The sequence below is a fragment of the Boleophthalmus pectinirostris genome, unplaced genomic scaffold (genome assembly GCF_026225935.1).
Source record: "Boleophthalmus pectinirostris isolate CB_2022bp ecotype Guang Dong unplaced genomic scaffold, ASM2622593v1 HiC_scaffold_19, whole genome shotgun sequence".
In the NCBI taxonomy this organism is placed as follows: Eukaryota; Metazoa; Chordata; class Actinopteri; order Gobiiformes; family Gobiidae; genus Boleophthalmus; species Boleophthalmus pectinirostris.
In genome coordinates, this window is record NW_026571140.1 from 35,850,205 (window position 1) to 35,877,645 (window position 27,441).

The following is a 27,441-nucleotide window of genomic DNA, read 5'->3' on the forward strand; positions in this document are numbered from 1 at the left end:
TGTGGTCTCTGAATGGTTTTGGTCTCGATTAGTGTTGTCTTGACTACAACACTACTATTAACCGGGCCTAATACCTTCTAGGCTACTTCTACTTTAGTAATATTATTCTGCAGTTACAGTACTCTTACTTACTTACAATCTACTTCACCCACCTCTGTATGTCATATTTAGCTCGTGCCATTTATATTATTTTTAACTTATGCACAATAACACTGCTAAAATGAATAGGCTACTACTTTTCCATAGGCCCACCATACAGGCACATTTCCATATAAACTCAAAGCATGTGTGTCGTGTTTAATGCGCTCTCGTTACATTCCCACAGATCCAACCCACGCCCATGTCCATAAATTCACCGCGTTTTTTCCGCCCATACGCTTTGTCCCAGCACTTGTGAATTCCTCCACTCCGGTCGCTCTGTGAACGCAGCACCACCGCAGCACTGTCACACTTTTGGCACCACCGACCGCCTCTCAGACTTCACTTCTCCCAAGAAACGAGCCTCTTTCACGGCTATAAAACTGGGAATTAGCCGCTGTCAGCACCAAACCCAGACTCTACGTACAAGTTTGAGTCGTTGTTTTTTTCGTGCGTGTTTTGTTGGAGTGAATTTCTCTGGATTTATCGCGGAAAAGTGACCGGAAAGTACAGAAGGAAGACCCGGGAGAGGAGTCTTTGAAACGGGGTAAGGCAAACTTAAACTTCCAACTTATTTTTGGGCAATTACGCACGGTTTGGTTTATCTTTACGCTCTCGTCATTGCGTTTTTGTGCCTGAAACATATCGCCGAGCCACTGTCGCTCAATTGTTACTGGTTGAACGTGACAAACAATGCAATTTCGCTTGTTTTGTGGGCGTCCTTTTCATGCAGCGGTCCAGCAGTTTCCATCGCTTCAAAGCCCCCTTTCTGTGCCTTTTACGCAGCGGTTTTGATCGGGAACAATGCCTCACCTGGGCTCGCGCACACGTGTTGCTTTCTATAGTGATGCTGATTGAAAGGCTGCAGCTTCGTGTCCATGTCTGAACTGTGTGTATTGACGTGTCAGTGTGAAGGAAAGCCTATAATTTGGACGTGGTTACAGTAATGAAGCAGCGTCACGAGTGAGGTGAAACTTTTCCCGCTTTACCGGAGGAGGCGCCGGGATTGGTTTGGAACAATGTCCATTTGAAAAGTCAGGAAGCCAAGGATTACACGGGGAAAGCGTTTGTAGTCTATATTTGGGCACAGTTTTTTCTTGTATTTTATAGTGTACACCACATAGCCTATACTATATTTTTCCTGACCCAGTAATGACATTATTCAGTACAGAGACAAAAAAAAAACATCTGGATCTAATTTGCAGCAACACATAAAACTGTTTTCTAATAAATTGCTGCATTGAAAGATTCATTATGTAACTTTCAGGCAGTGGTGCATAAACTGTGTAATTCCATGGAAATGTAAAGTTTAAAGCACTTTCAATTAGGGCTGGGTATCGTTAAGAAGTTGCTGATACGATACATACCTTGATACAGTGCACTTTCCATACAGTGCAATAAAAAGTAAAGGCTAAATCATGGCTGTGGTATTAAAAGTCATTGTTAACTTTGCACAAGAAGTGGTTTAATATGAAACACGCCCATTTTAATCATCAAAACAGTGATTATGTCAAATGTGTTGCATAAACGAGATGCCTTCCACTAATCAAGCAACAAAACTGTAGCGCTGTAACAAAATAATTAAGTAAAATACACCAAAAAATACTGTTGGTAATATATCGATACAGCAGCCCACTATATTGATACTGTATCATCACATTAAATGATACGATATATCGATATTTTGATATTTTTCAATTAGAGATGTAACAATATCCAAATCTCACATTACGATATTTTCACGATATACATCTCTCGGTACGATATTTATTGTGATATTTTGTGGAGGCTAATTGAATTGTGCATATGCTACTGTTTTCTCTTAAAATGCCTTGACAAGACTTAATTCAAATAACTAACGTTTAAAAGTGCTTCGAACTGTGATTTCGTCATGTGGTTTGCACCAAAACGGAGCAAAGGATCATGGTCGATGTAGTTCCATCTGTTTTTTTTTTAGCTATTGCTGCACCATAACAATGAATTTAATCAAAGGAACTTGTGATTCGATATATTGTGATGGCCCAAGATATTATGATATATATTTTGGTTATAGTTACACCTCTACTTTCAATACTTTCAAACATTCCCCAGATATAGGTGTTATGTCATAGTGTGGAATATTATAGCCAAAATAACAGCATTTCTATGTAAACATGCAGGATTAGGTCCTGCTCCAAGCCAGTTAAGTCAGATTTGTGGAGATCAGATCATTTGTCTCCTCATAACAAAAGAGAAAAGGGAAAACCTGTAGAACTGGACAATATATAATCAGGCTCCATACATCTGCACAGTCAGTCCATGTTGTTATTTTTGCAGAAAGGAACCCTGTACCTCTCAGTTGACTATTCGAAGATTAGACTTAGACTAACATTATTGAACCACAAGTGAAATTATTTAGACACAGTACCTCACACATCACAATATAATATAATAACAAAGAGCAAAAATATAAATGGTAACAATAAATTCTAAATAAGTAGCAAAAAAGAGCAAGAGACAGGTGTCAGATAAGACATAATTATATAAATGTGTTTGTACAAGTAAAAAGAAAATGGATAAATAAGTAATAAAATCTAAAATCTTAGCTTTTTACAAGAGATAATTGGAAAACAGTGCAACAATGATCCAGACTCAAGCCCAATCACGTTAAGAATGCATGGTTTTCAACGCACAACCGAAATGATAAACCTATTTGCCCTATTTTAGTCCATTTGCTAAAAAAAAAAGTGACATACTGTGGCTTTAAAAACCTTCTGTAAATATGCTCCATTAAACTCCTGTTATTGGTTTCCTTGGTGCAAATAACAACTGTGCCTATCTGCAGATCTTCATGCTCTGTAATATTTGCCTGACCAAAAGCACAAACAGACACACACACAAACGCACAAACTCACAAAACTTTACAAGAACATGAGGAACTGGCTGATAATCCAACCGTAATGTACTATATTTAACTGTTGTACTGCATTACCTTATCTGTTTTTAATTTGAAATGTATAAACTGTAAATAGATGCTTTCGTTGCTGTGTTGGCTGCTTCTCCCGCCTCACAATGAAAAGGTTCTTGTTCAGTTTACATAATTCTCCTCTCCTGTTTGTGTTGCCACGGTGCTAAAATTTCAAACTCTATTTCGTTACTAAGGAGTAGACTTGATACTCCAATACTGAATTTGATACCACGATGATAATTAGAGATAGAATGTGATTTACAACACTAAATCATAGTACCGTATTTTCCGGGCTATTAGGCGCTCTGGATTATAAGAAGCACTGTCATTAAATGGTCTATTTTCAAACTTTTTTCACAAATAAACCGCACTGGACTTTAAACGAAACACAACAGTTGGATGGGTCAGTTGGACTTTGTTTGGCACGTTCACGGTGACTCTGGGCTTTGTTCAGTTGTAGCGTGTAGGGAGGGTGCTGTCTGGGACCGCTGGATTGTCGGCGTGTTCGCAGTGACTCAGTTGTTCAGTTGTGCCTCTAGAAGTGGCACATTGGACTCGCTTTTTTCGGTTCGTTCCTTCGTTCCTTTCCTCGTCAGTGTGGAGTGATGAATGTGTCTGTGGGTGTTTTTCGCTGTGCGGTCGCTGTCTGCTCCGTGTGTCTTTGCGCTGCGGGTGGTGCGGCTTTGTAGTTTACTGAAGTCGTGCTGGGACGCGCGAGTGGATTCGTGTATAGGGCGCTCTGGATTGCGGGGTGCGCAGTCGTTTTTTTTATGCATTTAGAGGCTTAAGAGCGCGTCTAATAGCCCAGAAAATACAGTACTTTCGTTTATATTACCATGTGGACTTATCTGTGTAATCCCTCAGTGGTCCGTGTGTGTATACTAGTCTCCTTCTGCAACTTCCGCCAAATGCAAGGGCTGTGATTGGCTGCTTCACGAAGACTACACAGACATCTGATTTAAAAAAGCTTGGAACAGTTAAAGTTTGGTACAGAAATGTTTGCGTCTGAGCCTAATATGATTGTTTATTATTATTAGGGATGGGCATTCAATAAAATTTTCTTAATTGATCGTCGGGAGAATTAACGATCGATTATCGATTAATCATTAACGTTTTTTTATATTAAAATGATCATCATTATTATTACTATCTGCACTACTAATCTGCATAAATAAATTCATCTTTACTACATATAAACCCGTTTGAGATTATAAGATTTGCGCAACTCTCACAGAAACGAAACTTAAAACAGCCTGGGTAATTTGCATAAACTAAGTGAAGGGAACAAAAACAGCTCTTGTGCGCTGATGCGACATGACTCAATGGAATACAGGTTAGTGTGACCATATTTGCATTTGTCAAAACCAGGACACCGTACGGGGGGTGAGAGTGGGACCTCGTCATTGACATTGAGCGACTGTCATCTGGCAAAGCTTTTTCATGTTTTCGGTGTCCTGGTGAACTTTTTCCCACTGGACAACGAAACATATGTGCTGCTTTGTGCACTGTGCACATGGCCTCCCACTTGTCCCGACCACAACGAAAAGCGTGGAATTTCTTGTACAAGTCATCGTTAAATACGCATTTGCACTTCAGCATGTTGCAGACTTACCGACTGTGTCTGCTCGCTCCTTCTGAGTGCAGAGAGACACATGTACGGACCCCTGTTTGGTCACTCTACGCTACGCACAGCAACCTACATTCGGTTTGTCGATTAAAATGAACATGAGTAAATAAAATAATAATACTTAATTCAAATTAAATAGTTTAGATTTCTGTAATGCACCTGGACCCTGATGAGCTCCGCAGAAGCTTATATGGTTCAGGTCCGTGTCAAGACATGAGCTCTCACCTGAGCCAAGGCCCTACACAGAAATAAAAACCAGCCTTAACATTGAAGGATGGTTCAAATGATCAATATCTGCCAATAAAATGTAGATTAAAGGTGCACTATGTAACTTTTTGTTTGGGGGTCCTTCACCTGCTTGTTTCTGTGGATACGCCATTCCTCTGCTTGGAATGTTCCCCACAGTATATTAAAAATCTCTACTCTACATTTATTCAATTTCAGGTGGTTTTACAGCTCAAAAATACCTAGAAAAACAGATATTCTGACTGTGAGCGGGGTCGTCTCTCCACAGATCTGACCTGTAACTTGGTCTGGTTCTGGTTTGGTCTGGTTTGGTCTCCATGAAGATAGACCGGTTTAATGTCATACTGTGAAACATTCCAGGCATATGACAGACTCTTCACTGGAAAAGTTACACACTGCAGATTTATTTTGGTCAAATACTTCCGTTTTAAACACCCCAAGGAGATAATTCAATTAAAATTATCTTAGTTTTGTTCCTGTTTGATAATGTTTGGCCTTCATAAAACTTATCAACTTTGAACTAATATTGAGATGTACTTAGTCTATCCCTCAATTTATTCCATAAAATTGCAAAAGACTTCCTGGAGCAATGTTTTTATAAAGGAAAAAATATATAAATGTATCTTCAGACCTATTGCGGCTCAGTTACGTCAGTTTTGGTCAAATGACAGAAGGAAAAGTCGAGGATGTTAAATTCACCCCAATGACTCATCAACCACTGACTGTTCTTTTCCTTTTAACCTTGAGGATCGACCAGTCTTACGCAGTGTTTTTCTTAGCTATTGTGATCATAATATTTAAGATTTTTGCAGAAACATTCACACTCACTTTTAAATTTGGCCATTTTTAGGTTTAAAATTTTACTTCCTGTTTGGAAATCTTGACATCCCCAAAACTCCTAATGTACACGGACATTATTAACTGACAAATACAAGAAAATACTGTTTTATTTAGTTGAAATCATATTTTAAGTAAAGAAAAAATTGTTTCTTATGTGTAAATTGTGCCGACCTTTTGGACTGAATTACTGTTGTATTACTGTGATCGTCAGTATGTTTCGAATTCTCTACTTCTTGTAATTTTCAACATATTTTTCAACTTTTCTTCTCAATCTGCTTCTCAATTTGTGCAAAACTATAATTTATATTTACAAAAATTATAATCCCACCAAATTAAATCAAAGTTTGAGAATCATAAATATCCGGAACACGCACTTTAAGACTTTTTTTTTTGGGGTCTTTTGGTGTCTTTTTTGGGGGGTCTTAGGTATTTCTTTGCAGTGGACAGACTATTTGACTTAATAATTACAGCATTTCTGTTTCCTAATTTCGACCATTCGAATGTTATTTAAATTTAATAACGAAAACCTCCCTTTATTTTATATATTTTACACAATTTTCTGATCTATGTTATAATATTTCCTCATCAGAAACAAACCTGGAGTTGTGTTTTGTTTCATTCATTTATGTTTAAAACACAAACTCTGCATGTTTAGGCTGAGTTCTTCTCTCAAACATAAAATACTCCGTTCCACCTTGTGATGTCATGTGGTAATATAGGAAGAACTCTACTGTGTTTTTAAACTCCACACACCTTCACTAGAATCATTTGGATAAGTTCAGCCCTGGATTTGCCAATCTCTACTGAACAAAAGGTAAAAAGTAGCCGTTTAAGGTGCACCGTGTAACATTTCTGGAGAGGGTCCGCAACCTGTTTGTTTCCATGTAGATGTTAATGCTTTGGTTTAAATTGTCCGCAGTATGGCATTAAACTAAGGCTATGTTTTACACTGAAACGAATCACCGTATCACTGTATTTGCGTTGTTTCTGTGTCCATAAGCCTTCCCTCTCCGCACAGCTTTGAGCATATTTGTTTACACTTTACAGAAACGAAACTTAAAACCACATTTGCATAAACTGAGCGCTCAAAAATCAGCTCGCTATTGTGCGCTGATGCGGTTCAGCTTCTGTCGAACTAAAGGACACGACTCAGTGGAATGAGTGTTGCTTCTGTGACAGAGGGGTGTTCTGCTGATGGTGAGTCTGTTCTGTGTTTGTCGCGTTGGAGATGGTTCATGTTAAACTTTTCAGAGATTATACGTTTGTAGGTCGTACACACAGACCGTATATATGAGTGGACATATATTCTAGCCTTTTAGCGTTTTGGCGGTGAAATACTTCACGTGCATAGACCTACATCAGTGTATCAACGTTTTCAGGCGTCCACATGGTGCTGGATCAGATCTGTACTCCGATGAATTCGTAGGAGCTGGCGGCACCAGCTTGTTTCCTCTCTGGAGCCATTTTCTATTGGATTAGTGTGGACGAACACTGCATCCGCAACGAAAAGGACTCGAATACGTACTAGTGTATACGTACTACTTCTATTGCTCAAAAATATCTTAAAAAGCATAAATTTTACTGTGAATTTTGGGTTGCCTCTCCACAAATTGAACGTGTAATTTGGTTTTGCAAGCCTCCATGGAGATTCTTAAGTTTATAGTTATATTGTGGAACATTCTAGGCACATCTCCGCAGAGACGAGCAGGTGACAGACCCTCTACCGGACAAGTTACACATTGCACACAAGATGGAACAGAGCATTTTGAGCTTTGGAGATGAAAACAGACTAATAAAGAGTTACTCAAACCTGCGTGAATGAAAAAAAACACAACTCCAAGTCTGTTTTTGACGAGGAGACAACATTATAATGACTTAAAGCTCACGAGAGTCAATTTTGTGTAATATAGGCCCTTTAAACCTGGTCTAAACTTTCCTTTATGGCTCCGAGGGGTGATTATATGTTTAGGATGTGCTTCCCGCTGCTCCACCTCAGAGTCCCAGAAAAAGACAAAACATTTTATTTTTAGATTTCTTTCTTCAGTCGTGGTCGGACACACCCAGCAGCCCAACAGCAGCAGGGACAGCCACACCGCTTTATGTCTACTCTGCTCTTCTCTTCTTTTTGTACTATTCAAACATCTAATAAAAAGAAGCACTGTTGTGTTTGAATGTTTTCTTTCTTTGTTTCCTCATGCATGTCGCAAAATTGCCTTGCTCCTGTTCAGATATATTATATAAGAAGCTCTTTGGGTCAAAATAAATCCACTCTGTACTGTTTGCATGAAGATCTTATTATTAAAGGTGCATTGTGTAACTTTTCTGCTGCTTGTTTCCAGGAAGATGTGCCGAGAATGTTCCACAATATAACAATAGACTTAAAAATCTCCATGGAGACTTGCAAAACCAAACTACAGGTTACATTTGTGGAGAGGCGACCACACTCACAGTAAGAATTCATGTTTTTTAAGATGTTTTTGAGCGATAAAAACACCTGTAGTTGAATAAATTTAAGGCAGATTAGTTTAATGCCATACTGTGGATAGTTTAAACGAAAGCATTAACATCTCCATGGAGACAAACGGGTTATGGATTCCCTCCAGAGAAGTTACACAGTGGACCTTTTAAAGACAAATAAGCTATGTTCACACTGCAGGGCTTAATGCTCAATTGGGGATTTTTTTGTGAAATCAAATTTTTTTGCGAGGTCGTTCACATTTCCAGTTAAATTCGACTTGTATGTGATCTCCAGTGTGAACTTTAAACCCCCCAAAAGTGTCCCGCATGCACATTAGAGGCAAGCGTGCTTAGTGTTTATGGAAGTCACCTAAACACTGGGCTTATCTCCCAAAATATGGTCCAGTTCTTCTTAAAATGTACAGGTTACACATCCACATCCGCTTCATTTGTTTGAGTTTTTATCCTCCTTGTATTTGGCTGACAGGTTCTTTATTTTCTTTTGACTTTGGAGCTAGGACCGCATGTAATCGTGCTCGACCATTTCTTTGGCAATCATTTTAAAAACGATAAGACTCCTCCAATTTGGCCTGAATACAGCGATCCCCCCAAATATTAATACACTTTTAACCTCGCTTTCCCTCCATTGACGAGACTCAGATTCTGACGTGTAGGTGGGATGAATGTGATCTGGCCGTTCAGACAGAAGTCACATGTCAAATGATCGGATATGTATCGGTTTTAGGAGCACATATCCAAGTGGCCTGGTCACGGTCTCTCAGGTCGGCTGACCAAAGAGCCAAAGACCAGCCGGAAGCTCAGGGGGGACAGAGCTTTTGCTGTGGCTGCACCAAAACGGTAGCCTGATTCATCAGTCGCTTTTACTTCGTTTAAGTTCGTATAAACCGTCTGACTATTTATCATTTAACCAACTGCTGCTGTTTGCTCGTGACGTATATAATGTGCCGCTAACAGGGATAACTGGTATATTAAGCTTTTCACAAATCCAGTAGGAAGAAGGGCAATAACGTCTTTCCTCTTGATGAAATCCACCAAACATTCTCTTTATTCCGGCTTTAAATCCTCGATCTTGGAAATCGTTGACAACACTGAATATATGGCTCTTTGCTGATTGGCTGCTGCCCGAACTTGCACTTCTGCTGTTTTTGCGAACCGTCTATTAGCAACTAGGTCAGGAATCAAAATATGATTCCTGACCTAGTTGCTGGAGAGAAATTAAATTGAGTGGAGGCACTAGGTGGCACTAGGTTTTTATGTGAGGAAATTATGGTAATTCAGAAAATGCAGCCAGATTTGTTAAATGCGTCCATTCAAATTATGATTTTGATTTGTTTGAGTTTAACAGTTCTTTTGTAGCTGTACAGTTCTGGCTGGTGTTTTAGCTGCTCTCCTCTTGCTCAGACTGTTCGCAGGAAAACGCAGGAAGTTGTGAAGTGTCTGTCCCAAACGGCTGGAACCGGAAAAAGTGATAAATCTCAAAGAGAAAACAGATTTCTGCTGCTCCTCGGGACTCCGCCATCTTTAAATGTTTCAGTGTTTTAAAACTACAGACTGTGGTCCAGGGTTCAGGACGAAGCTGTATTTAAAGTGTGACAGCTAATAATTATTTTAGCCTTAGTCAGCGATTATTTATTATTAGTCAACGAGATTATTTCTATTGTACATTATGGTTTCTGAATACATTTTTAACCTGAGAAATGAGTATACGCTTTTGACATTTTGATTTAATAACTTTGATGTCTTTGTTTACATAAAGTGTTTTGGCTTGTGTTTTAGTATCTGTAGTCGAGGTAATTATTTTAAAGGTACATTGTGTAACTTTTCTGGGGGCTCCGCAACCTCAAGATGTTAATACTTTAGTTCAAATTGTCCACAGTATGATATTAAAATAGTCTGTTTTGTATTTATTCAACTACAGATGTTTAAGCGCTCAAAAATATCTTTAAAAAAACATCCTTTCTTACTGTGAGTGGGGTCGCCTCTCCACAGATCTGACCTGGAGATTCATAAATGTGTGCAACATTTGACATTTTCCATTCCACTTGAGTGTGAAAGTGATGCAGTGTTGTTTAAAAAAAAGTTTCCAGGTTCACTGGACTGAGATGGAGTGTCGTCAGGTCAAACCGCTCACAGTGAAAATGACCAAAACAGAACCTCTGCATTCTCAGAAGGTTTCTAAAAAAGGTGGGCAGTGTAGATGAATGCAACTAATCCTTTTGGGGAATGTCTTTACGTTAAACAGAACTTATTTTTGAAATCCATTAGCAATCTTTTATAGGTTATTATTAATGTTAAAGACACAGCACATGACAGTAGCTCAGTTGACGTGCTTGTCCATTGATTCAAAAGTTGTAGAGATGCGCGGATGGGCTATTTTTCATCCACAACTGCGTCACAAAACTCATCATCCGTCCGCTGTCCATTTGTCCCCATGGTTTTTGACCGATTTTCAAAACTGCACCCATCCGCCATCCGCTGATTGATCGCTGAGTTTCGAGTTTTTTATTTGAGTACCGTATTTTCCGGGCTATTAGGTGCTCCGGATTATAAGGCGCATTAAATGGTCGAACTTTTTTCACAAATAAACCACCCCAGACTTTAAACGAAACACAACAGTTGGATGGGTCAGTGGGACTTTGTTTGGTGCGTTCACGGTGACTCTGGGCTTTGTTCAGTTGTGGCGTGTAGGGAGGGTGCTGTCTGGGACCGCTGGATTGTCGGCGTGTTCACAGTGACTCAGTTGTTCAGTTGTGTCTAGAAGTGGCACATTGCACTCACTTTTTCGGTTCGTTCCTCCGTTCCTCGTCGGCGTGGAGTGATGAGTGTGTCTGTGGGTGTTTTTCGCTGCACGGTCGCTGTCTGCTCTGTGCGTGTTTGCATGTTCTGCGGGTGGTGCGGCTTTGTAGTTTACTGAAGTCGTGCTGGGACACCCGAGTGGATTTGTGTATAGGGCGCTCTGGATTGCTGGGCGCACGGTTGTTTTTTGATGGGGTTGGAGGCTTAAGAGCGCGTCTAATGATTAGATTAATGATTATTTGGACACAGTAGCTCACACATCACAATAAATATAATGACAAAGATTAAAAATATAAATGGTAACAATAAATTAATTCCGCTGGACTTATTTTCTCCGCTAAAAGAGTTATTGATAAAAGGAAATTAATTACATAAAAAAGTTCATCAATGCTTTGCTCAAAATGAGATTTAACTGCACATTTCTTCACAATCATCGTCAATTCTTCATTTTTTGTCAGTATTATTTGATTGCAAACTAATAAGTAGCAAGAGCAAATTATTTGAAAGTTAAATATGAAGTATCAACCAATTTGCATTGCATTACTTTTATCCTCCCAATGTTTTTTTCTAACTAAAGGCTTGATTTTATTTTAATTCCTGTGAAATATTTGTCACGAAGCAGTGCTATCACTATCGTACATGATTAAATTCCAGGGATGCCAGGTTTAACACTGGAGCCTCTGTTTCCTCCGGGTTGCCAGATAGTTCAGCTGTTACTGAGATGGGCCGAGTGACTTTATCACAGGAAAAAACAGACGGGTTTTAAGACAGAGAATCCAGTTGTTCTTCTGTCTGATCTGATTGTGACACAGGAAGTTGAAGTCTGTTTAGTTCTGGTTTAGACTCAGAAATTTGAGTCGTGTTTTGGACAAGTTTGGTCCTGTTTTGTATGAGATTTAGTACAGGTATAGTCCAGGGTTAGTCCAGGGTTAGTCCAAAATTAATCCAGGGTTAATCCAGGGTTAGTCTAAGGTTAGCCTAAGGTCAGACCAAGGTTAATCCAAGGTTAATCTAAAATTTATCCAAGGTTAATCCAAGGTTAATCCATGGTAGTCCAAGGTTTGTGCACGCTTTGTCCACACTTGGTCCAGTTTTAGCCCAGGCTTAGTCCAGGCTTAGTCCATAAATGCATTAGAAAGTCGTGATGGAAAATTGGTACTTACTTATCCAGTTTTAAACCAACGTATTTACTGAGGTTCGTTGAACTTTTTACATAAAATTGATAACTCTTGTGAACTTTAAAGCCACGTTATAATGTTTTTACCTCCTCACAAACAGACCTGGAGTTGTGTTTTGTTTCATTCACACACAAGTCTGTCCACATGTGTGAATGAAACACGACTCCAGGACTGTGAGGAGGAAATTATACATTATCGGCTGGGCTATAGTGGCCTAACTGAGCTCCTGAGTGTCCGGTCTAATGTGTGGTGTTTAAATATTAACTCAGAAACCTGCTGAAGAATGTTATCTCTAGCAGATAAACAGGAGTTAGTATCGACGTACCAGCTGTTTTCTGCTACCGCAACTTCTTTCATTATTTAACATCAAGATCCAGTTTAAGATTACATTAAATCTGCATTACCCAATTTAACTGAGTAAATAAATTTTCTCCATAAAATCGATTGTAAAAGCAGATCTATGTGACAAAATCCGATTGAGTCATGTTGTAAACTATGGAAAATCAGATGCCACAGTTTTAAAAAAGTCTTGCAGATTTGCATGTGGTTAGATATGATTACACAAACTCTGTTAAATTAGCATTGCATAACATTTAGTTGAGGATTAATGCTTTGTCTGTTCAGGGGTTCAGGGGTGTCAAACTCAAATTCACGGAGGGCCAAAATTTAAAACTCTGACTAAATCGTCGGCCAAACTAAATATTTATTGAAAAATTTTCTCTTCTTTCGAGATATGTTAAATGTTATTAAAATTAATGTTTAATAATAGTTTTACTTAAACATTGAATATAAAATAGTAACAAAATTTTAAATAAATAATGTCTCTATAGTCTATCTCTAGCCGGTGGGCCAGCTCTAATACATATTTGACATGATCTCACGGGCCAAATATAATTATATTGCATTCCAAATTTTACCCCCGGGCCTGAGTTTGACATGTTTGGTCTAGAATGTTCCATAGTTGGACTGTGCCAAAAATCATAATATTGAGAGTAGGGCCGACTGATATATCGGTTGGTCAGTATTATTGGCCGATATGAGCACTTGGAGACATATCGGCCATAATCTTACCAATGTGGGCCGTCTATATTATGTCAATTTAATCCAATTTACAGACGGATAAATGTTCTTGTATTTATCTGTGGAGTAATTTGCCTGTCTCTGTGATGCCGTACTGCCCCTGAACGCACCTCCAGAGTCACGTCAGTCACCTGCGCTTGTTCAACATGCTGAATTTATTTTATATTTATAGATGATCGTTTTGAGTCAGAATTTTTACATCACTAAATATATCGGCTTTTAGGCATGTGCATTTTAATCGACAGGGCTACAGCCAATTGTGGTGCTGACGAGGTCTTTCTTGTTTAGGAAAAAGCAATCAGGGCCACAGCGCTTATCCGCTTCCTCTCGAGTCTTCATGTGTTCACAAGTTGATTTCACTAAAAATCCGGTGTCTGTCTGCGGAGCCGTCTGCCCCGCTCACTCTTCTGCTCTGACCCAGCCCCTCACCTTTTCTCTTGTGCTTCTGGTGATTATAATCCAAGTTATGGAAAGTTAAAAACTATTTTAAGTCCTGATTTAGAGCTTGGACATCGCACATGTTTCTGTTGATAGTGGAAGAAAGTACAAAGTTGTTTTTTTTTTTTAGTATTATTTTAGCATTATAGACCTACTGAAAAAGCTGGGGGCATATTGTTCATATGCTCATAGTTTGAGCTAGAAAAAAAAAACATTGCTTCAGTTGTTTCTGTGAATGAATTTTGCTGAATTTTGTTAATCAGAATCACTACATTTGAAGCTTTATTAGATTGTGAACCTGCACAAAATACTTTTACTCCAAGTAAATTTTTAAACAGGTATTTGAATACTTTTTTTTTTTTTTTTTCATGTGATACTTTTATTTGAGGGTTTTTTTTTTTGGCTCTACTGTCTGTTCTTTTTCTTAAGTAACAAAATAGTGTAGTTTACTTTGGAAATTATTGTTCCACTTTGGGGATGTAACAATAACTGAAATATTGTGATATGTTATCATCAAAAGTCTCACAATAATATCATGGACCATCACAATATATTGAATTAAAAGTCTCTTAAGTTATAGTGCAGCAATACAGGTACAAAAACAAATGGAGCTACATAGACCATGATGCTTTGCTCTGCTTCAGTGCCAATTACATGAAGAAATAATTGTTACAAACACTTTCAAATCTTAATTCTTTGGATTATGACAGAACCAAAGTCTTGCATTTTAAAAGGAAAACGTTCACAATTTTGTTAGTCTCCACAAAATATCGCAATAAATATCGAACCGTGACATGTATATCGTGAAAATATCGTACCGAGAGATTTGGATATCTTTACATCCCTATTCCACATACATGCATTTATTCCTGTTTGATTAAAGAACAGCTTTTTGGAGTGTAAACATATTCAACATATTATCTTTTTTGTAATTTCTTTATGCCTTTTTTTTATCATGGGCAATCTGGTGTTAAAGTCAGATGCCCTTCCAGTCATAACATTCACACCTTTTGAGACACAATCACATTTAACCACAGAAACAGGCGTCCGCCCACTGTCAATAAAGATATAATACAAAGCTGCAAGGGCGGCAATCAAATAGAAATCTCTATTTGAATTGTCGCAATAAGCAAATCATAAAGTCCGCAATAACTTCTGCAATATACCTGACTCTGCAAACACTAGAATATTCTGTGTACATGTGTATTTGTATGTGAAACCTGCTAAACAGCTTGTCATGTCTGGGTTTCCTGTTTGGATTAGATTAGAGTTTGGGTGAAGTGGAAAAGTGGAGTAAATGTGAAGAATGCAGGGGCACGAGGCCCGAGCTTATCTGGGCTAATGTGGCTCTCGCTCTGCTTTAGGACACGTTCTGTAGTAGGGTTGGGGCGGTGTCCAAATTTTGATATCGTTAAACCTTCTCAGCATTTTACCAGGGTACACGGTATTACCTTTGCCTGGACAAATCCAGACACATCGCTGTACTAATACAGAGAGATATCCTTCTGGATTTCCAGGCAAGTATTACCTTGACTAAGTATTATTTTGTAGCTTGTGCCTATACCATTCAGAAACAGAATAGCAAGCATTATATTTGCCTAAAAATATTGAAAAGTATCAACAAAACCTGTCTGTCATTCATCCTGAAGCCAAAATGCTGCCAAATTGTAGAAGTACTGGACTTTCCATCTTGTCTTGGTCTCCCTTATGAACGTCACATGACAACAGAATGAAACTAATCAAATGTCATCTCCCAACACAGTTAAAAGAGACATTATAGACACTATTAGTTTTAAATCGTGATAGTATTAAATTGAAAATACTAACACACATTAATTAATTTATTTGTTTATTATATTAGGTCCTTATGTGTTTCAGATTTGTTTTTAATGACGGTGATGAAATTGATACTGTGGCTACGTTTTGATACCTTGGGATACCTTAATACTGCCCATCCCTACTGTGTAGTCGACCAAAATTTATATCACCTAATCATTTTTAGATTATAAAACCTCTCCAACGGGCTCCTACAGCTCCACTCAAACAGTGAGACATACAGGACTACATTCATACTATAATACTCCCTACAAGTGTACAACAACTTGCCCTTATGTAACAGACAATACTCTCTACATCTGTACAACAACTCGCCCTTATGTAACAGATAACACTCCCTACAACTGTACAACAACTCAATTTGGGTCAGATACATAAAGATACGTAATAGTTTTGAGAGAATTTCTTTAGTCGACTACAGCCTTCGCACACTTTTCCTGGTTTGGTTCAACTTTGGACCCGGTTTGAGTCCTAATATGGGTCTGTTTTGGTCCTGTTCTAGTCCAGGTTTACTTCTTTTTAGTCCGGATTTGATGTGTTGAAAGTGTGAATGCACTAAGGCTGTGATTTCGATTTCAATTTGTGTGTCAAACAAACTCCAAACTCATATAATCAAATAGAAACGATTTAAAGCTTAACAAAGTTTTTTTTTTTTTTAAATATAGAGATTGTAGAGCAGCTGAATATAGTTAATTTTGTATACATTTATGTTTTTCTTTGCCTTATTTCATGTTCAAAGTTTATTTTATTCATTTTATGTTTTATACATCGCAAAACTGCCCTAAGGAACATATTTGTAGCCTGGATTTATTTTCATTTTGATAGTTTTGCATAAATTATCAATAATCAAGTTTTGTTTTTTGCGAGAGAGAATTGCTGAATAAATGCATCGTATAACTAAAAAAATAGTTGTTTGAATAACCATATTGACAAAAATAATTGTGGAAATGATTTTTTTCTTTAATTAATTAAAAAAATAATTAATTAATTAATTAATTAATTAAATTAATGTCTCAAATGCTTCTGAAATTTAAGAATATTGCACTTTTTTCTGATGTTGTTTCCTTATCAAAAACGTACCTGGAGTTGTGTTGTTTCATTTACACATGTTTAACACACGAACCCTGAGGCTTTTCTCAAACAGAAAACACTCTGTTCCACCTTGTGATGTCATATGGTAATACAGGAAGTGCTCCACTGTGTTTTTAAACTCCATACATCTTCACTAGAATCATTTGGACAATTTCAAACCTGGTATTTCCAATCTCTACTGAACTAAAGGGAAAGGAGCTGTTCAGTTGGAAATTACCACTACAAAACACAAATTCAGGTGTGTTTTTGAGGAGGTAACAAGATTATAACACGGCTTAAAACTCACAAGAGTCACTGTTGCGTAATGTGATACCTTTTAAAAACATACTTAAGTGTACCGTACTGAAACTCTTCTATCTATGAATAAGCTGTGAATAAAGTAGATTGGAATTTTAAAGGTAAGGTTTGATTGTGTAATAACACTCCCAGTTTAATCAGGGTTGTGCCAAGATCGAGCCTTATGCATATGTCGTAGTTGTTTATACATAAATGTTTCTTATGTAGTTCCAGGAAAACGTATTTTTTTCACTTTGTATTTTTGTGTGGAAAGTCTGAGTACCTCTTCTGTACAGGGGAGTTTTTATTTGAGTACATTTGAAACCAGATGTCAGAAATAGTTGTGTGTTTAAGTTGTATTTAACGCAAAATATTTTCTGGAAACCATTTAAATCAAAGTGTGTGAAGTTCCCTGATGTGTTTTTGGAAAGTTGGGAGAAAAGTGCAGGTTCACTTTGTGTAGGGTTTTAAAGTTAGACAATTTCCTCATCTGAATAAGGAATTTCAATAAAGCAAAGTGAAAGGTGCATTGTGTAACTTTCTTGGTAGAAGGTCTTGCTAAATTTCCATGTCTTTTCCTGAAATCTTCGTCAGTATGGCATTTAATTTAACAATTTCCATGGAGACAAATGGCTCACATCAGCACCTCAAGTTGCAGGTCAGATTGTTGGAGAAGTGGACCTGCTCATGGTAATTTTGCATGTTTTGCAGTAGTTTTGAGGCAAAGCAATAACATCACCATGGAGACAAGCAGATCCTCCATCAGAAAAGTTACGCAATGCACCTCTGAACAAAACCGATATACTTTGTTGTGGTGTTGTTTGAAACTGAAGTACAAGCTCTTACTAAGACCTGGGTGTGTTGTGTTAAATTCTTTCAGATCATAATATTTTGCACTGCTGTATTGTTTGAGAATGTATTTTATAAAGAGTCTTTTTGCTGCAGAAAAATTTGTGAAAATTCTTTAAAGCCAATCTTATGACTACTTACGTGTTTGATGCAAAATGTGTATTAAAAATGGCTCAAATTCTATGCAGTGTCAGAAACTATTCTGAACTAGTACATCTCAAATTAGAATATCATGAAAATATCAATATTTTTTGTCACTCTTTTCAGAATCCATATATTATATTTACTAGTGAAACTTAAAAACTGAGTACAGTATTTTTTTGGACTATAAGTCACTCTGGAGTATAAGTCGCACCAGTTAAAAAATGCATAATAAAGAAGAAAAAAAAACATAAGTCACACTTTTTTGGGGAAATTTATTTTATAAAAACAGAGACCAGGAACAGACATTTCATCTTGAAAGGCAAGTTATAATAAAACCAATAGAACAGAGAACAACAGACTGTTAACATTACATATGAACAGTTCTTCAGATAAACTATAACATAAACAACAGAACAGAACAAGTTTACCAAACTCTCAATCTCACTCCAAATCACCAAATCCATTGAATTCTTCATCCTCAGTGTCACTTCTGAGCAATCATCAGTCCCAGTTAGTATAATTCTGGCCTTCCTGAATCCCGACAGGATGGTTTCGGTGTCACTGAAGTCCAGGCTTTGTCGATCCATCCAATGACTTACAGGAAAGTTGCATGGTGCACTCTCCTGGTTGTCACTTCTTGCTCACTCCAAACTCACTTTCTCTTGCTCGATTACTGTTTTCTGCTGCAGATTTCACTACTTGCAGCTTATAATCTGCAAAATATGATTTTCTTTTTGTGGGCATTTGTGTTCAGTCTCCTCAGTTGTCTTAATACGTTTGTGTAAATTGGTTCATAAGTAATGGTGCGATCCACTGACATGATCCCAGACAGGACAGCAGCTCTTTCTGCAGGAGACATGCGCAGTAGAGTGAAGTGACAGTGGTACAGTAATAAGAGTAGCAGATCCTGACACACAAGCCCTAGAGCCTCTCATGGCTTCAGTGTGAAAATTTTGATATGTAAGTCGCAGGGCCACCCAAACCATGAAAAAAGTATGACTTGTAGTCCAAAAAATACAGTAATGGCTTTTTAGGGGAACAGTGTTAGTATATATTCATAATTTTTTCATGCATTGTTTTTTTTTTTTTTTCTGGCAGATTCAGAAATAGTTCCCAACTACTACGTCCACTTGACTTGATTTCTATTTTCTGTTTACTTTTCCATGCCAGTAATAATAACTCTGTCTGTCACAATAGTTCTGTTTTTATTGCCCAGTAGATCCAGTGTGTCATGTGACCAGCGCCCGCCCTGTCATTGTCCAAACCACACAGACGCATTTGGACGCGCCCCGTTCGTCACATCAGTGTGCCTCTGACTCAGCCCTCTGTGGTTTTCATTCAAAGTCGGGATCCATTGACTTTATCTTTAATTACAGCTTCGCACTTGTTACGCCATTTGTAATTCCGAGTGATCCTTGAAAAATCCCTGTATTGTTACGAATGCTTCAACAATACAGCAGTGAAATGTCATATATGTGTGTTGTGCTTTTGTTTGTGTAAGTGCGGTTTCTCTCAAAGCAGCCGTGAAGCGGGTTTGAATAACATTAGCATTAGCGTTAGCATTAGCATTAGCATTTTTCAAGATCAAACCAAATATACAATAAAATGCACCAGAAAAATGACCTGAAACTTTTTGTCAGTTCATTAAGGTTAACTTGAGAGAAGAGAGGCTGTTTTTATGTCCTTTTTCTTTGACTTTCATTTATTCTAATAAGATGGAGCTTTGAAATTGCCCCCTTTTTATATATTACAATTTAGTTTTCTTTTTTTTTTTTGTTTATTTATTTTTTTTTTTTTGTATTTTTATTCAGTTTAGCTTTATATTTATATAAGGTGCTATTTTTGTTGTTTGAAAATCTGCAATAATAAAAAATAAATAAATGTGTTATAATTGGTCTCCACTGAAGTCACGTTGACTGGTGCTGAAGTAAATGCAATGATACATGATATTTTTTAGTTTTTAGGGCCCATATTATGCTATTTTCAGATTTTTGTTAATGTAATAATGTTGTTTCCTCATCAAAAACATACCTGATGTTGAAATTTCTACTAAACAAAAAATTAAAATGTAGCTGTTAACTTGAAAATAATCTGAGCTTTGCAAATGTAGACAGACTAATAATAAAGGATTAGTGTGAATGAAACAAAACACAACTCCAGGTATGTTTTTTGATGAACTAACAGCATTATAACATGGTTTAAAGCTCACAAGAGTCAATTTTGTGCAATATTGAACCTTAAAAATGTGTCTTGCTCCAGTACAGTCTCACAATAAGTCAGCTGTGCACTGTCTGCATCTAATTTATAAAGGGTTTTCTTGTCCGATATAATCAGGAATTGTGCGATTAGCTTTGGTAGTTGTTGTTAGTGTTACCATGATGACGGCAAAACTCTGCACTGGTCTGAAAGTTGTGTAAAGCCCTTATAATCTCATCATTAGGATGCTGTTGGTGTATGTGACAGCAGTGTAGTTTAATTTATTTATGCATGATATAAAAGAAGCTTAAAGGATCTATATTACGTAAAACTTGTGAGCTTTAAACTGTTATAATGTTACTTTATCAGAAAACATACCTGGAGTTATTGGGGCGTAACAATAACCAAAATATTGTGATATCGTATCGTCAAAAGTCTCACAATAATATCATGAGCTGTCACAATATATTGAATTACAACTTTCTTTGCTTGTATGCATTTTTTTTAGTAGCAACAGCTTATAAACATCAGGAACTACATATCCCATGATTCATTTCAGTGCAGACAACATGAAGAAATGTTTTTTACTTGAATTCTTGGGATTATGATGGAAATAATTCACACCAAAATCTTGTCAAAGTATTTTAAAAGCAAAAAAGGTTCCTATCTACAATTATATCAGCTTCTCCAAAATATCGCAATAAATATCGTACTATGAGATGCATATCATAATAATATCGTACCGAGATATCGTTACATCCTTAGGAGTTATGTTTTGTTTCATGCACACATGTTTGAGTATTCCTTTTATTATTCGTATGTCTACATCTCCAAAGCTCAAAATGCTCCGTTCCACCTTGTGATGTCATGAAGTGGTAGTTTTCAAGTTAACAACTACATTTTATATTTTGTAAAGATGAAAAGATGAACTCGGCTGAAGTTATTCAAATGATTCTAATAAAGGTGTATGGAATTTAAAAACATAGTAGAGCAGCTTCCGTCTTACCACATGACATCACAAGGTAAAACAGAGGTTTTTTCTGTTTTGAGAGAAGAATTCAGCCTAATTATGCAGAGTTTGTGTGTTTAAACATGTGTGAATGAAACAAAACACAACTCCAGGTCTGTTTGTGATGTGGGAAAAACATTATAACATAAGATCAAAAAATAGCGTTATGTAGGACCTTTTTAAGAAGACATTTTGTCACAATTTTGACTGTACCATATACAGAAAGCTAATACAACTTGATTCAATTTCAACTTTTGACTTGTAAATAAAAATTACATCTTATTTTGATCTGCTAATTTAGATTAACTTGGATCATTATTTTTTTTTTTTAAACACGTAAATTGGACACATTTCATTGGATCAGAATTGAGTAACTCAAAGACCAGCTCAGATTAGCAGAAAATTGTTCCATTCAAATGCTTTTCTTCGTAGTCACATTGATGCGTCACATTGGTCATTTATTCCTAAACCACAAACTTGACAGAATTAACAAAACCTATTCTGTCTGAACAAGAGCTGCTATTTACTGTTACCATTTCAAAAGTCTAACCTCAGACTGCATTTCAGACTCTTTTATAAGATTTACAAAATGAAATGATGAATGCTTGAAAACGCGGAGACCTGGATTTCCATATGAAAGATCTCAGATGTTTGTGAACCAGCCGGACTCGTCAAACATGATCCACGTAGTACCACCAAACTGCCCCGGGACACGCAGGGAGGGGCTGTTTACATCGGCTCATATCAAAGCACCATACGCTACTGTTACACGCCTCTTATGTAATGTGCAAATAAAAACAAGATGGAAGAAATGCAGTGTTTTGTGTAAACATGGTCAAATTTCAAACTCTTTCAGTATTAAGACATAGGCTTAAATAGATTTCGATACCACAATGTAGTGTTGTAGTACCGTAGACCGGCCTCGAGAACACTTTTTTAATGGACTTGGTCTTGCCTTGGACTCGAACGCATTTGGACTCGGTCTCGAAGTTGCTTTGTCTCTGTCTTATCTCGGACTCCAAGTCTGATACTAGTCGAGTTGCGATCATATTTCATTACGGCCTGTAAATGTGCAGAGGCTAAATATTGCTGCAAAACCAGTACGATGATGTAACTGAATGTTATGAACTTAAAAAAAAAAAACCTTTGAAGTTGTTTTCTGTAAAGTGCCAGTGGAAGTGGGATTAAAGAAGAGGCAAAGAGTGTTTAAGTGCAGTACAGTTTGTTTGGCTTGTTTTAAGCTTAAATGAACATTAATCAGATCAAATGGAGATAGATTTATATATAAAAAAAAACATTGACATATGTGCCAGAATAACTGTAAAATACAAATAAATGTAGGAAATGACGAAGCTGGTCTTGAATTGATCTTGAAGGGCCGTGGTCTTGGTCTTGTCTCGGCCTCGACCATTAAAAGTCTCGGTCTTGTCTCGGTCTCGACCCTCAGAGGTCTTAGTCCAGTGAGGTTCATTTGGTCTTCCGATATTTGATGTTATTATGTTCTTTTTACAGATCAAGAGTTCCACCACTCTGAAGAAGAGCGCTAGTGAGCAGTCGAAACTGTCAACTATGAAAACAAACTCTTGGTCTGTAAAAAGAACCTAACCTCAGAGGTCTCGGTCTTGTCTCGGTCTCGACCCTCAGAGGTCTCGGTCTTGTCTCGGTCTCGACCCTCAGAGGTCTCGGTCTTGTCTCGGTCTCGACCCTCAGAGGTCTCGGTCTTGTCTCGGTCTCGACCCTCAGAGGTCTCGGTCTTGTCTCGGTCTCGACCCTCAGAGGTCTCGGTCTTGTCTCGGTCTTGACCCTCAGAGGTCTCGGTCTTGTCCTGGTCTCGGAACGTTTAGTGCAGTCTTGGCTACAACACCACCACAAAGATAACAATAAGTACTTTATTTAGACTGTAGAATGTGAATTTTAACATTAAATCATAGTACTTTCTTATATTTTACCATGTGGTCTTATATCCGTGTAATCCCTCAGTGGTCCAGGTAGAGTCCATATTGGTCCATGGCCGTGTGCTCTTATACTTGTTCTGAAACAGCTCAAGATCATTCTAAAACTATTCTGGAAAGGTTCACTTCTGTCTTGTGAATGTGATTTTTAAATATTTATAACTAGGGATGTAACAATAACCAAAATATCATGATATCGTAACATCTCACAGTATTATCGTGGGGCATCATAATATATCAATTCACAAGTTCCTTTGCTTAAATGTGTTGTTTTACAACTGCAATAGCTAATACACATCGGGAACTACATATCCCATGATTCCTTTCAGTGCAGACAACATGAAGAAATATGTTTTTACTTGTTCTTGAGATTATGACAGTAATAATTCACACCAAAATCTTCTCAGGGTATTTTAAGAGCAAAAAAAGCGTCTTATCTACAATTATATCAGCCGCTCCAAAATATCGCAATAAATATCGTACCGTGAAATTTGGATATCGTACCTCAAATGAGTATCTAGTTTCAATATTAGTTTTAGTATTGTGCATTTTGGGCCTGTCAATTGACACATACTCCCCTCACTATATGAGCTGTAACTTAAAAAGTATTGATCGAAAAATGATTAAAATGTCACAGGGTTAGTACATTATAGTAAGGGACCAGATGGTAATTTTTTCAGAATTTTTAAAAAACATGATGCGTGAGATTTTCTGGAAATTTGATGAAATGGCGTGGAATTACCCCTTTTTAGTCTGGATGTAGGCTTGGTTTGGTTCTGTTCAATTCTAGTCCAGTACTTGGTTTTGTCGCTGTTAAGTCCCAGTTTTGATGTGGTGGATCCAAGCCTGAACCCACCCATGGTACTTTAAAAAGCTGACATTAAATTAAAGCTACTCATGTTGTTTTAAGTTGCAAATTAGAGGTTAATGTGGTCAGCCGTTACATATTATTGGAGGGTCTGTCACCGGCTTGTCTCATGGAGATGTTTTTGCATTGCCCAGAATGTTCCACAGTATGGCATTAAAGTCATCTATCTTGCGTTGATTTAATTATCAGTGTTTAATTGCTCAGAAACACCCCGAAAAGCATGCATTTGAGTTAAGAAAGGGCTTGCCTCTCCACAGATCTGACCTGTAACTTCTCCTGGTACTTGTCTATATGGAAATAGATGAATTTAATGTCATACTGTGGAACATCTTGTAAAAAAACAGCCAACTTTCCATCAGAAAACTTATAGCACATCTTTAAAACTTGAATTACGCTGTAGACTTATCACATTTTATATTTGTACTGTACTTTTTATTGATATTTTGTACTGATTTATTGAATAATTTTGCAAAAAGTGACATTAAATTGTGTTATGAAAATATACAAGCTCGTAATGCGTAAAATAATAAATCAAGAACAATGGGTTTTCAGTTTCAGATGATTGCAAATGAAGCACTGAATGTTTAGTGAGCTATTTGAGTCGACAGTTTAAAGCTGGGAGTGTCCCTCAGTGTGAAACCTCTGCAACATCTGTGTTTAATTTAGTTCAGCTGCAGACCTCAGTCAGTCCCTGTTCCCACCACCAGAGGGGGTCACTGAGCCAGAGCTGCAGGGTCTATGGTCTAAACCAGAGCCAGACTTCATTTCCTGTGTCTAAAACAGCCAGAGGAGAAATTTCAACAGGACAGACATGTTTAGATACAAAAGTTTGAGGAGATAAAAGACCTGGAATTAGAGAAAGACCTTTTATAATTCTGGTTTAATTAATTGTACCTGAATAGGCTCAACGCTGATGATGAGGTAACATACTTTTAATTAAATCATCATTATTATCATCATTATTTGACATAATATTGTTTTTTGGAGTTAAAATCAAATAACGGTCCACTACTTTGGAGACCAACATGACTTCCAAGTAGGAGTGTAACAGTAACCAAAATATTGTGATATTTTATCATCAAAAGTCTCACAATAATATCGTGGACTGTCACAATATATCAAATTACAAGTTCCTTTGCTTAAATGTATTGTTTTACAGCAGCAACAGCTTATAAACATTGGAAACTACATATCCCATGATTCATTTCAGTGCAGACAACATGAAGAAATACGTTTTTTACTTGAATTCTGGGGATTATGAAGGAAATAATTCACACCAAAATCTTGTCAAGGTATTTTAAAAGCAAAAATGTGTCCTGTCTACAATTATATTGATCTCTCCAAAATATCGCAATATATTTTGTACCGTGAGATGCATATTGTGATAATATTTTACCAAGAGAGTTGGATATCGTTACATCCCTACTTCCAAGGGGGAAAATTCTTCTTCTCGTGCTAAGCAGTTAAACATAGAATAAAATCTTTAAAGCGATGTTGCTCACACAAATGTCTTAAATTTTTGTTTGTGGACCAAAGCGATCTCTGAAATGGAGGCGTACTATATGTAACTTTTCATGTGATTCATTTAAAACTTTTCTGTAATGGAACAAATTCAATATAGAAATGTTTTTATTGTCCAAAAAAAAAAGAAATTGCTCTCCATAGATCTGACCTGTAACATGCCCTGCTAAATGATGCCACCTACTTGTCTCCATAGCGATTCATAATTAGGCAAAGCAATACAACATGGAGAGTATAGCAGGTGGTGTACCCTCTCAGAAAAGTTACATAGTGTGTTTTTAAAATAGAAATATAACTGTCCAGAGTAATAATGATCAGTAACGATGAATGAATTTTTATCAGTGATTATTTTTTATCATAAAACATCCTTATTTCCCGGGGGTGTGATGCTAACTGTAGGTACTGCTCTGTCTGAAGTGTTGTTACTCTGACTTTTGTTTTGACACATGGGTCTGACATTTTCTGCTGTACATAGGGTGACCAGATTTTATTTATTTTTTTTATTCAAAACTGGGACAGACCCAGGGTTGGGATGTTTGATATAAAACATATGTATATATGTGTGTGTGTGTGTATGTATAATATATATATATATAAATAAATAAAAACTGTAAAAAGAGTTTGTTACATTTTTTTTTTTTTTTTTGGTCATTTTCAAACATGCTTTTCTGTAAATTTCAATTTCCTCCTCTTTACTGTTGGCAGGAATCAGATTATTCAAGTTTTAGTCCTGGTTTAGACCTGATTTAGAGTTGGTATAGTCCTGGGTTAATCTTAGTTTAGTCCTGGTTTAGAACTGGTTTAGACCTGTTTAATCTTAGTTTAGTCCTTGTTTTGTCCTGGTTTAGACCTGGTATAGGCCTGGATTTATTTTAGTTTAGTCTTGTTTTAGTCTTTGATTAGACCTGATGTAGTGCGGGTTAGCCTTTAGTTTAGTCCTGGTTTAGACCTGGTTTAGACCTGGTTTAATCTTAGTTTAGTCCTGGTTTAGGTCAAATTTGGTCAAAAATAGACTACACTCTTATACAAAACCAGTGATTTGTCCCAGTTTTATCAAATCTGCTGGGACAGGGGACACGGGGCTCAAAATCCCGGGTAAATGGGGACATCTGGTCACCCTAGCTGTACAGTACTTCTGAAATCAAGTCTGAAATTGAGTAGTTTTGTAGTTCCTCCTTCCCCCTCTGTCCCCTCTGCCCCCTCGGCGTTTACATTCCTTTCTTCATAAACAGCTGGAGCGTGACTTCACTTCCTGTCTGGACCAAACTCAATGAAGTCTTTGAGAGAGACAGATTTCCTTGACGTAGCCTTAGGCAAGTCCCTCCTATTGTTCTGCCACTGCTCTGCCCATTCATTCATTCAGTATAATGCATTATATAAGAAATTTTAGTGTGGAATTAAATATATATACTATTTGCTGTGTGAAGTTGAAATGAGCTGCTCTAGTGTCGTCACAATCCTAAAATTTTAATCTTTATTTTGATATTAAGGGATGGTCTTAATACTCAATACTGATTCCAATACCACAGTAATAAAATACACTTTATTTGGACAATAGAATGTGATTTTCAGCATTAAATCATAGTACTTTCTTTTATATTCTCATGTGGTCTTATATCTGTGTAATCTCTCAGTGGTCCATGGTTGTATTTTAGTCTTTGTGCTCTAAATCTACGTTCAGACTGCTGCCTGAAGTGACCCAAATCTGATTTTTTTTTTCGCCCCTATGCTCCTGTATCTGACCTTTTAATGACAGTCTGAACGACACAGATCTGATTTTTTTTTTCAAATGTGACCCAGGCCACTTGGATGTGTGCTCCTAAAACCGATACATATCCGATCTTTTAACATGCGACTTCAGTCTGAACGGTCCAGGTCACATTCATCCCACCTACACGTCAGGTTTGGAGTCTAGTCAATGGAGGGAAAG

The 27,441-nt window shown here is 37.2% G+C and overlaps 1 protein-coding gene across 1 annotated transcript in view; it reads left to right on the top strand.

Annotated features, from left to right (window-relative positions):
- Positions 1-391: 391 nt before the first annotated feature.
- Positions 392-27,441, top strand: part of kifc3 (kinesin family member C3) — a 95,324-nt gene continuing 68,274 nt past the window's right edge. The window contains exon 1 of the mRNA XM_020923327.2: positions 392-685. The gene's annotated coding sequence lies outside the window, so the exon portion shown is untranslated. The remainder of the gene's footprint in view (positions 686-27,441) is intronic.